This window comes from Melospiza melodia, chromosome 31 (genome assembly GCF_035770615.1).
Source record: "Melospiza melodia melodia isolate bMelMel2 chromosome 31, bMelMel2.pri, whole genome shotgun sequence".
In the NCBI taxonomy this organism is placed as follows: domain Eukaryota; kingdom Metazoa; phylum Chordata; class Aves; order Passeriformes; family Passerellidae; genus Melospiza; species Melospiza melodia.
The window spans coordinates 1,565,311-1,578,277 of record NC_086224.1 but is presented as its reverse complement, the minus strand read 5'-3'; positions in this window follow the sequence as shown (position 1 = coordinate 1,578,277).

Genomic DNA, 12,967 nt, shown 5'->3' with positions numbered 1-12,967 from the left:
CCTGGGCAGCATCCTGGCCACAACCAGGAGGAAAAACTCACCGAGCATCCCTGGACTGTCCCTCTGTCCCCTCTGCGGGGAAAAACACGTTTGTGCCCCGAGCCTTGAGGTGGCTTTTTGGCACCAAAGCTGTGACAACCCGCACGTTGACGTGGGGCTCAGCTACCCGAGAGATCTTAAATTAAATTGTTGCTTAAAATGGCTGAGCAGGATCAGGGCAGGATTTAGTGTCTTTAGCTGAGGAGCTGCTGGGAGCACTGGGCTGTGGTTTTTTATATTTTTATACAACCTGAGCAGCCCCACAGGCTCAACTGAAAGCCCCCCCCAAAAAAAACCTCATTTCCACCTGAGTTTCTAGCCAGGTGAATTGGCTGGGCAGGTAATTCTGGGAATTGGCTGAGCAGATAAATCTGGGAATTCTCTGAATTGGCTGAGCAGATAAATCTGCTTGTGAAATGCAAAGCTGTGCTTGGTGTCGGGTACACACAGTGTGTATTTGTGATTGTGATATGTGTGGAGACCAACACTGGGACAGTTATGAAGATGAATTTTAATAATAACTAAGGAAAGTAAAGCATGGAAGAAGGCCTTTGAACTTATCTTTTGTTTGCAATTAACCTTAGTTGATTTAGGAGCATTGGAATTAAAGCGTTAAGGATGTTGCTCTTTGCTTGTAGTTAAGCCTTAAAGAGTTCTGCAATAAAAACCTTTTGAAGTATAATTTCAGAATATTTCTTGTGTCCTTGAAATTAGATATATTTATATTTATTTTATATATAAAAATTATATATATTTATACAAACTATATATATTTATTTTAAATATAAACTATATATATGTATAGAAACTATATATATTTTTAAATATATATATAAATGATATATTTTATAGAAACTATATATACATATTTATATATTTATATATATTTATACTTATATTTATATTTTTATCTATATATAAACTATATATATTTATAGCAACTATATATATATATTTATTTTATATATAAAATTATATATATTTATAGAAACTATATATTTATTTTATATACAGTTTCTATATATTCTATAAAATATATAGAAACTATAAATATATAGAAACTATACATATATATTTTTATATATATAAATGATATATTTATAGAAACTATAGATATGTATTTATATATATTTATACTTATATTTATATTTTTATCTATATATAAACTATATATATTTATAGCAACTACATATTTATATTTATTTTATATATAAACTATATATTTATAGAAACGATATATATTTATATTTATTATATATATTTGGAATATATATATTTGGAATATATATAAAGGAAACTTGCTTATCTCACACCTTATTGAAGCAGAGAAAAACAGCTTGAGAAAGGAAGATGAACATCAACTCAAGGATTTGTAATTTTGACCAAGGGAATATTGACATCACTGTTATGAGATTTATAGTCCTTGTAATTAAAAGTTGGACCCACATCTGGAGAGTTGGACCTCACCAGATGGGATTTGTCTTTCTTCTTTTGGAAACCGGACCACCACCACCTGGGATACTCCTTTTCTGGGATACATCCTGAGAAAAACTAAATCACAATAATGTACAGAATTGTGAAATAAAAATTGGGACCAGAAACTGCTGATGAGTAAAAATTTGAATAAAACTGCTGAGAAAGCTGATGAGTACCCCTATAAATACCTGTGAGCCCCAACTATGGGTGTGCAGTTGGAGGGAAAACTTCTCCCACTGTACCCAGAGCTTTATTGCTCATCATTCATTAATTAATAAATTTGTTGCTGCTTGAATATTGGCCTAATCAAGCTTCTCATTTATAACATGCTCCAGTCAAAGGCTTGGACATCTGAAATGTCCACGTGCATTCAACAAACTCTGTGAAATCCCCTTGGAGTTTCCATCCCTCCTGATCCTAAAGCTCTCGGCCCAAGAGCTGCAAAAATTGTTTTTCCTGAATTCCACGTGAAGCCTGACTGTTCTCTTCAGCTTTAAAGGGTTTTTTATTGTTGTTGTCTGTGTGTTGTGGAGGTTTTTATGTTTTTCCTGAAGTTCAAGGACCAGCTGGACTCCGAGAGGGCATTCCCAGCCCCTGGGAATATAAGATTTTCTTGCCAAAAAGGCAGGAATTTGGTGCCAAGGCAAATCGTGGGAGAGGGCAGAGGGTACTTTGCTGCACACACACACAAAAAAAGTGAAATATATGAAAAATATGGATCAGAGGAAGGATCCCAGCTGTTCCCTCTGTGCTGGGAAGCACGAGCTGGGAATTTTGGGGCTGAATATAAAGATCCTGGGGCTGCACATAAAAATCCTGGTACTGAATATAAAGATTCTGGTGCTGAATATGAATATTCTGGTGCTGAATATAAAAATTCTGGTGCTTAATATAAAGATTCTGGTGCTGAATATAAAGATTCTGGTGCTGAATATTAATATGAATATTCTGGCACAGAATATGAAGACCCTGGTGCTGAATATAAAGATTCTAGTGTTGAACATATGCTGGTGCTGAATATGAATATTCTGGTGCTGAATATAAAGATACTGGTGATGAATATAAAAACTCTGGCACTGAATATAAAGCTTTTCGTGCTGAATATGAATATTCTGGGGCTGAATATGAATATTCTGGCACTGAATAGGAATATCCTGGTGCTAAATATAAAAATTCTGGTGCTGAATATAAAGATACTGGGGCTAAATATAAAGATCCTGGTGCTGAATATAAAAATTCTGGTGGTGAATATAAAAATCCTGATACTGAATATAAAGACCCTGTTGCTGAATATGAATATTCAGGTGCTGAATAAAAAGATTCTGGTGCTGAATATAAAGATTTTGGTGCTGAATGTAAAGATCCTGGTGCTGAATATGAAGATTCTGGTGCTGAATATAAAGATTCTAGTGCTGAATATGAATGTTCTGGCACTGACTATGAAGATCCTGGTGCTGAATATAAAAATTCTGGTGCTGAATATAAAAATGCTGGTGCTAAATGTAAAGATCCTGGTGCTGAATATGAAGATTCTGGCACTGAATATGAATATCCTGATGCTAAATATGAATATTCTAGTGCTGAATATGAATATATTCTGGCGCTGAATATAAAGATCCTGGTGCTGAATATAAAGATACTGGTGCTGAATATGAATATTCAGGTGCTGAATATAAAAATTCTGGCACTGAATATAAAGATTTTGGTGCTGAATATGAATATTCTGCTGCTGAATATTAAGATTCTGGCACAGAATATGAAGACCCTGGTGCTGAATATAAAGATTCTAGTGCTGAATATAAAAATGCTGGTGCTGAATATGAATATTCTGGTGCTGAATATAAAAATCCTGATACTGAATATAAAGACCCTGGTGCTGAATATAAATATACTAGTGCTTAATATGAATATTCTGGCATTGAATATAAATATCCTGGTGCTAAATATAAAGATTCAGGTGCTGATTATGAATATTCTGGCACTGAATATGAATATCCTGATGCTAAATATAAAGATTCTGGTGCTGAATATGAATATCCTGGTGCTGAATATAAAGATTTTGGTGCTAAATGTTAAGATCCTGGTGCTGAATATGAATATCCTGGTGCTCAATATGAATATGCTGGCATTGAATATGAATATTCTGGCACTGAAGGTGCAGATCCTGGTGCTGAATATGAATATCCTGGCATTGACTATGAATATCCTGGTGCTGAATATGAATATTCTGGCACTGAAGGTGCAGATCCTGGTGCTGAATATGAATATCCTGGCATTGAATATGAATATCCTGGTGCTGAATATGAATATTCTGGCACTGAATATGAATATTCTGGCACTGAAGGTGCAGATCCTGGTGCTGAATATGAATATCCTGGCATTGAATATTAATATTCTGGCACTGAATATGAATATTCTGGCACTGAAGGTGCAGATCCTGGTGCTGAGTATGAATATCCTGGCATTGAATATGAATATCCTGGCACTGAATATGAATATTCTGGCATTGAATATGAATATCCTGGCGCTGAATATGAATATTCTGGCACTGAATATGAATATCCTGGCACTGAATATGAATATTCTGGCACTGAATATGAATATCCTGGCACTGAATATGAATATTCTGGCACTGAAGGCGCAGATCCTGGTGCTGACCATGAGGATCCCCAATGCTGAACACCACAATCCTGATGCTGAACGTGCAGCTCCCGGGCACAGCAGGGTCAGCACGGCGTCGCCCTGCTGTGACACCTCCTGCCAGCCTCATGCTCTGCCTTACCTCAGGGAGCAGATTTAGGGCTTAAGGAGTCACCCTGGCAGCCATGTGCCGTAATCTGCTGCTGGAAAAGTCAGCAGGCACTCAGGCAGTTATGTAAGGACAGGGCTGGGCGCTGGAGTGGGTGCCCGGGTGGTGCCAGGGCTGGTGCCAGCACAGAAGGGTCTTGGTGTGGTTGTTATGTACAATAGGTAGCCCTAAATGTGCACCAGAAACATTGAGGTTAAGCGCTTCCATTATGTGGAAAATATCAGGAATTCTCCTGCAGGAGCTCATGATAAAAATGGAAATGTCAGCTCCAAAATTCAATATATCCAAGGGTTACTCCAAGAAAAGGGTGTCAGGACAAACAGGACCTGAATCCCCCCAAAATAATACCTTGACCCTAAACCCTAACCTTAACCAAACCCAATAATAACATACAAGCAGAAATCAAACAAAACCCATAACTCTAAAGCTAAAAACTGCTCTGAGGCAGTTATGTAAGGACAGGGCTGGGCGCTGGAGTGGGTGCCCAGCTGGTGCCAGGGCTGGTGCCAGCACAGAAAGGTCTTGGTGTGGTTGTTATGTACAACAGGCAGCCCCAAATCTGCACCTGAAACACTGGGGCTAAATGATTTCATTACATGGAAAGGATCAGGAATTCTGCAGGAGCTCATGGTAGAAATTGAAATGTCAGCTCCAAAATTCAATATATCCAAGGATTGGTCCAAGGAAAAGCTGTCAGGACAAACAGGACATGAATCTCCTAAAAGTAATATTTTAACCATAAAATCCTAACCTTAACCTAACCCAACAATAACATATAAGCAGAAATCAAACAAAAAACATAACTGCAATGCTAAAAATTATAATCCATAAAACCTCCCAAGTCCTACCCAAAATCTAACCCTAAAGACAATACTAACAATAATCCTAACAAAATCACCAAACCTGAATATTAACCAAACCCAAATAACACTAAAGGTAAAACAAAAGCCAAAACCAAGAGCAAATCCAATCCCGAACCATGACCCTGACCAAACACTGAACCCGAACCCTGATCAAACATCGAACCCCAACCCTGATCAATCATCGAACCCCAACCCTGACCCTGATCAATCATCGAACCCCGACCCTAACCGTGATCAAACATCGAACCCCAACCCTGACACTGATCAATCATCGAACCCCAACTCTAACCCTGATCAATCATCGAACCCCAACCCTGACACTGATCAATCATCGAACCCCAACCCTGATCAATCATCGAACCCTAACCCTGACCCTGATCAATCATCGAACCCCAACCCTAACCCTGATCAATCATTGAGCCCTAACCCTGACCCTGATCAATCATCGAGCCCTAACCCTGACCCTGATCAATCATCGAACCCTAACCCTGACCCTGATCAAACATCGAACCCCAACCCTGACCCTGATCAATCATCGAACCTAACCCTGATCAACCATCGAACCCTAACCTGATCAAACATCGAACCCTATCCCTGACCCTGATCAATCATCGAACCCCAACCCTGATCAACCATCGAACCCCAACCCTAACCCTGATCAAACATCGAACCCCAACCCTAACCCTGATCAATCATCGAACCCCAACCCTAACCCTGATCAAACATCGAACCCTAACCCTGATCAATCATCGAACCCCAACCCTGACCCTGATCAAACATCGAACCCCAACCCGAACCCCAGCCCTGCCCCCTCGGCCGCCCCTGTTGGGGGGTTCTGAGCCGGGCGAGGTGCGTTCGCCTCCTCTGCAGACGCGCAGCGGCCCCGTGTGGCTGCTCCGCTGAGCTCGGCCCGGGCCCGGCTCCGTCCCAGCGCTGGCCCGGCCCGGCCCGGCCCGGCTCGTGTGGGACAGGCGGCTGCGAGGCTGCCTTGGCGTTCCTCTCCTCTGCTGCCTTCCTCTTCCCTTCCCTTTCTCTTTGCCCTTTCCTTTCCTTTCTCCTTTCTTTTCCCCTTTCCTTTCTCCTTTCTTTTCCCCTTTCCTTTCTTTTTCCTTTCCTTCTTCCTTTCCTTTCCTTCTTCCTTTCCTTTCCTTTTTCCTTTCCTTCTTCCTTTCCTTCTTCCTTTCCTTTCCTTCTTCCTTTCCTTTCCTTCTTCCTTTCCTTTTTCCTTTCCTTTCCTTTCCTTTCCTTTCCTTTCCTTTCCTTTCCTTTCCTTTCCTTTCCTTTCCTTTCCTTTCCTCCTTCCCTTCCCGCCAGTGACGTCACGACACACGTGACGTCAGCGGTAACCACGGCAACGGGGCGGGGCTTGGCGGGGTGGGCGTGGCCGAGCTTTGCCCGGTTCCGCCGCCAGGGGACGCTGTGGGCACGTGGCACGGCAGAGCCGTATGCAAAAATATGCAAAAAAATATACGAAAATATGCAAAATTATGCAAATGAAGAGGGGAAGGAGTGGCGCCTCCTTGCGGGCGGGTTTTGGGGCCGCCGGGGATGGAGGGGAGGGGTCCCCGCGTTCGCCCCCCCCAACTGAGGGGGTTGTGGGGGATACAGGGAACCCCGGGTGGGGAGAGCAAGATTGGGACCCCCACATCGGGGGTGTCCCCCCCATTCCCAGCACCCCAATAACGGGGGGAATCCTGTCCCCCCTCCTACTCCATGGGCTGCTGAGGGGGTTGTGGGGGGTACAGGGAACCCCACACTGGGGGTCTCCCCCTCATTCCCAGCACCCCCATAACGGAGGGGTCCCCATGTTCCCCCCCCCCCCCGCCTCCATGGAGCCGGGGCTGCTGAGGGCGTTCCGTGGGGTCTCCCCCCATTCCCAGCGCCCCCAATTAGAGGAGGGGTCCCCGTGTTCTCCCCCCCCCCCAACTAAGGGGGTTGTGGGGGGTAAAGGGAACCCCGGGGACGGGGTGGAAGGAGGTGTGGGACCCCCACATTGGGGTCTCCCCCTCATTCCCAGCACCCTAATTAGAGGAGGAGTCCCCGCGTCCCCCTCTTCACTACTCCATGGGGTACTGAGGGGGTTGTGGGGGGGACAGTGGGTGGGGAACGAGGTGTGGGACCCCCACACTGAGATCTCCCCCATTCCCACCACCCCAATTAGCGGAGGCCGCTCCGCTAATGATGAAAACGAGGGGGAGCCAACCCTCAGTCCCGACCGCCCCTCCCTTCCCCTCCTGTCACAGCTTTAAATGCCGAACCATTAAAATTTTCCGCCTCATTTGCGGCTCCTCTCGGTTCATTTTCCCGGGATTCTCCGTTTATTCATCCCCGAGCCCCGCGGGAGGGGGGGGAGCGGCGGATCCGCTGCGTTTGGGGGGGGGGGGGGGGGCTCCGGGTAATTGAGCAGCTGATGAGAACAACTTAATTAGAGTCAGCTGGAAAATTGGGGAAAACAGCCCCGATCAGCATCACAGCCACCCCAGGCCCCTCCTGTGGGATGGCAGTTTTGGAGTGAGTTTTGGGGTGAATTTTGGGGTTTTTGGGGTCACTTTGGGGGTTTTGAGGGGTCCCAGTGTGGGGTTTGGGGTCTCAGAATTTTGGGATGTGAATTTTGGGGTTTTTGGGGTCACTTTGGGGATTTGAGGGGTCCCAGTGTGGAGTTTGGGGTCTCAGCATTTTGGGATGTGAATTTTGGGATTAAGTTTGGGGTTTTTTTGGGGTCACTTTGGGGGTTTTGAGGGGTCCCAGTGTGGGGTTTGGGGTCTCGGAATTTTGGGATGTGAATTTTGGGATGAATTTTGCGGCTAATTTTGGGATTAATTTTGGGGGTTTTGGGGTCACTTTGGGGATTTGAGGGGTCTCAGTGTGGGGTTTGGGGGCTCAGAATTTTGGGATGAATTTTGGGGTTTTTGGGGTCACTTTGGGGATTTGAGGGGTCTCAGAGTGGGGTTTGGGGTCTCAGAATTTTGGGGTGAATTTGGGGGTTTTTGGGGTCACTTTGGGGGTTTTGAGGGGTCCCAGTGTGGGGTTTGGGGTCTCAGAATTTTGGGATGTGAATTTTGGGATGAATTTTGGGTTTTTTGGGGGTCACTTTGGGGATTTGAGGGGTCCCAGTGTGGGGTTTAGGGTCTCAGAATTTTTTGGGTTGTGAATTGTGGGATTAATTTTGGGGTTAATTTTAATTTTGGGATGTGAATTTTAAGGTTAATTTTGGGGGGAATTTTGGGTGATTTTGTGGGTTTGAGGGGTCTCAGAGTGGGGTTTGGATCTCAGAATTTTGGGATGTGATTTTTGGGATTAATTTTGGGGTTAATTTTAATTTTGGGATGTCACTTTTGGGGTCACTTTGGGGTTTTGAGGGGTCTCGGAGAGGAGTTTGAGGTCTCAGAACTTTGGGGTTAATTTTGGTTTTAATTTTGGGATTAATTTTGGGATTAATTTTGGGACGTGGATTTTGGGGTTCATTTTGCGATCTGAATTTTCGGGGTTGATTTTGGGATGTGGATTTTGGGATATGAATTTTTTTGGATGGATTTGGGATTCGTTTCGGGGTTAATTTTTAGGATGCGTTTTGCGAAGGAGGCAGAGCTGCCCCCAGCCGAGCAGCTGCCCTTCCTTCCAGCCAGCAGCTAATTAATTGGCTTGATCAGCGGTTAATTGGGAATTAAGAGGAGCATCCCACCCAGAGGACGCAGGGGGGCGCAATGAGATTTTCAATTTTCGCCCCCATTTTATGGCCGCTGAGCACTTTAGGGTTGTTTTTTTTCCCTATTTTTCCCGTGGTTTTCCTATTTTCTCGTGTATTTTCCCCATTCCTGGTGCTCCCAGTCCCCTCCTCGGCTTCTCCCCACCCCAGAGTTGGGGGCACCCCAAAAATTCACATCCCAAAAATTAATTCCAAAATTCGCGCCCCAAAATTCCCACCCCAAATTTAACCCTAAAATTCTCATCCCAAGATTAGCCCCCAAATTCACACCACAAAATTAAGCCCAAAATTCACATCCCAAATTTAACCCCAAAATTCCCACCCCAAATTTAACCCCAAAATTCTCATCCCAAGATTAACCCCCAAATTCACACCCCAAAATTAAGCCCAAAATGCACATCCCAAATTTAACCCCAAAATTCCCACTCCAAATTACCGCCCCAAATTTAACCCCAAAATTCATCCTAAATCTCGCATCCAAATTTAACCCCAAAATTCACATCCCAAATCCACGCCCAAAATTCCCACCCCAAATTTAACCCCAAAATTCATCCTAAATCTCACATCAAATTTAACCCCAAAATTCCCACCCCAAATTTAACCCCAAAATTCATCCTAAATCTCGCATCCAAATTTAACCCCAAAATTCACATCCCAAATCCACGCCCCAAAATTCCCGCCCCAAATTTAACCCAAAATTAATGCTAAAATTGAAATCCCCAAAATTCCCACCCCAAATTTAACCCCAAAATTAATGCTAAAATTGAAATCCCCAAAATTCCCATTTTTGGGGCCCGCAGGGAGCAGCAGCTGCAGCGCTCCGAGCTCGTTCTCCATCTCCAGGCAGGGAAATAAATGGATTAAAATCAACCAAAAAACCGCCTGAGCTCCCCCGTGTGCCCCCCCCGGGCCGTAAATCAGCATAAACGCAATTTCCATATTCATGGATTTATCCCAGAACTGCCCCGGCCCCGATTAAACGCGCCCCGGGGAGCCAAGGGGGGTCCCGGAGGGGGGGTCTGATCTTCATCGCCTTCCTCAGGGGGTGGGGAGGGCTCAGAGCCTCTCCTCATCCTCATCTTCATCCTCATCCTCATCCTCATCCTGAGGGAATGGGGGGGTTCTGATCTTCATCCCCTTCCTGAGGGGGTGAGGAGGGGTCAGAGCCTCTCCTCATCCTCATCTTCATCCTCATCCTGAAGGAATGGGGGGGGTTCTGATCTTCATCGCCTTCCTCAGGGGGTGGGGAGGGGTCAGAGCCTCTCCTCATCCTCATCCTCATCTTCATCCTCATCCTCATCCTGAAGGAATGGGGGGGTTCTGGTCTTCATCCCCTTCCTGAGGGGCTGGAGAGGGGTGGGATCCTCTCCTCATCCTCATCCTGAGGGAATGGGGTGGTTCTGATCTTCATCGCCTTCCTGAGGGGGTGAGGAGGGGTCAGAGCCTCTCCTCATCTTCATCCTGAGGGCTGGAAAGGGGTGGGATCCCCTCCTCATCCTCTTCCTCATCCTGAGGGAATGGGGGGGTTCTGATCTTCATCCCCTTCCTGAGGGCATGGAGAAGGGTGGGATCCTCTCCTCATCCTCATCCTCATCCTGAGGGAATGGGGGGTTCTGATCTTCATCGCCTTCCTGAGGGGGTGGGGAGGGGTCAGAGCCTCTCCTCATCCTCATCCTGAGGGAATGGGGGGTTCTGATCTTCATCGCCTTCCTGAGGGGTCTGGAGAGGGAATGGGGGGGTTCTGATCTTCATCCTCTTCCTGAGGGGCTGGAGAGGGGTGGGATCCTCTCCTCATCCTCATCCTGAGGGAATGGGGGGGTTCTGATCTTCATCGCCTTCCTCAGGGGGTGGGGAGGGGTCAGAGCCTCTCCTCATCCTCATCCTGAAGGAATGGGGGTGTTCTGATCTTCATCCCCTTCCTGAGGGGCTGGAGAGGGGTGGGATCCCCTCCTCATCCTCATCCTGAGGGCCTGGGTGGGGGGATCCTGTCCTCATCCTCCTCCTGAAGGACTGGAGCAGGAATGGGGGGAGGGAAGTTCTGCTCCTCATCTTCCTCCCGAGGGGCTTGAGAAGGGTGGCATCTTCTCTTCATCCTCTTTTTTGGGGGAATTGAGGGTGTTCTGCTCCTCATCCCCCTCCCCCGAGGGTCTCCCCGAGCTGGTACCGAGCCTCGGCCGCGCTCCTGTTTCCCCCCTTCCCCATTTCCCCCCTTTCCCTTCCGTTCTTCCTCTTCCTCTTCCTCTTCCCCTTCCCCTTCCCCTTCCCCTTCCCCTTCCCCTTCCCTTTCCTCCTCCCCAGCGCTGCCGGGACCCCCCAGACCCCTCCCCGTTTAACCCCGGGGGTGCTGCTGTGGGGGGACGTGGGGGGACCCAGCCGTGCCCCCCCCGTGTCTGGGGACACTGATGTCCCTCCCGTGGCTGTGACAGGTCCCTGTCAGCCCTGACGACCCCGCGCCTGCCGGGCCCCGCGGCTCCGAGCTCGTTAAGGGCGATTTAATGAGGGAGCAGCAGCCGCAGAGCCGCGGGCGGATCGGCACCGCCGGAGGGACGGCGAGGGCGGGAGAGACCCCCGAGAATGGTCAGAGACCCCGAGAATCCCCACAGCCCCCCAAAAATGGTCACAGACCCACCGAGAATGGTCAGAGCCCCCCGAGAATGGTCAGAGACCCCCGAGAATGGTCAGAGCACCCCGAGAATGGTCAGAGACCCCCGAGAATGGTCAGAGACCCCCGAGAATGGTCAGAGACCCTCGAAAATGCTCAGAGCACCCCGAGAATGGTCAGAGACCCCCGAGAATGGTCAGAGACCCTCGAAAATGCTCAGAGCACCCCGAGAATGGTCAGAGACCCCCGAGAATCCCCACAGCCCCCCAAAATGGTCACAGACCCACCGAGAATGGTCAGAGACCCCCGAGAATGGTCAGAGCACCCCGAGAATCGTCAGAGACCCCGAGAATGGTCACAGACCCACCGAGAATGGTCAGAGACCCCGAGAATCCCCACAGCCCCCCAAAAATGGTAACAGACCTACCGAGAATGGTAAGAGCACCCCGAGAATGGTCAGAGACCCCCGAGAATCCCCACAGCCCCCCGCAAAAATGGTCACAGACCCACCGAGAATGGTCAGAGCACCCCGGGAATGGTCAGAGACCCCCAAGAATGGTCAGAGACCCCCGAGAATCCCCACAGCCCCCCAAAAATGGTCACAGACCCACCGAGAATTGTCAGAGCACCCCCGGATCCTCAGAGCCCCCCACAATCCCCTCACAGATCCTGGGGGTGCACAGAGCACCCGGATCCCCCCCTGCTGTCCCCTCAGTCACTCCTGGGGGGACACCTGGGCTTTGGGGTCCCAGTGTGGGGTTTTGGGGTCACTTTAGGGTTTTTGGGAGTCACTGTGGAGTTTGGTGGTGCTTTGGGGTCCCAGTTTGGGGTTTGGGGTCGGTTTGGGGGTTCGGGTTTGCTGTTTTGGGGTCACTTTAGGGTTTTGGTGTCACTGTGTGGTTTGGGATTGGTTTGGGATCCCAGTGTGGGGTTTTGGGGTCACTTTAGGGGTTTTGTGGTCACTGTGGGGTTTGGGGTCGGTTTGGGGTTCGGGTTTGCTGTTTTGGGTCACTTTAGGGGTTTTGGGGTCACTGTGTGGTTGGTGTTGGTTTGAGGTCTATGTGTGGGGTTTTGGGTCACTTTAGGGGTTTTGTGGTCACTGTGGGGTTTGGGGTCGGTTTGGGGGTTCGGGTTTGCTGTTTTGGGGTCACTTTAGGGGTTTTGGTGTCACTGTGTGGTTTGGGATTGGTTTGGGGTCCCAGTGTGGGGTTTTGGGGTCACTTTGGGGTTTTAGGGTCACTGTGGGGTTTGGGGTCATTTTGGTGGTTTGGGTTTGCTGTTTTGGGGTCACTTTGGGGGTTTTGGGTCCCAGTGTGGGGTTTGGGGTCAGTTTGGGGGTTTGGGTTTTCTGTTTTGGGGTCACTTTAGGGGTTTTGGGGTCGCTGTGTGGTTTGGTGTTGGTTTGAGGTCTATGTGGGGAGTTTTGGGGTCACTTTAGGGGTTTTGGGGTCACTGTGGGGTTTGGGATTGGT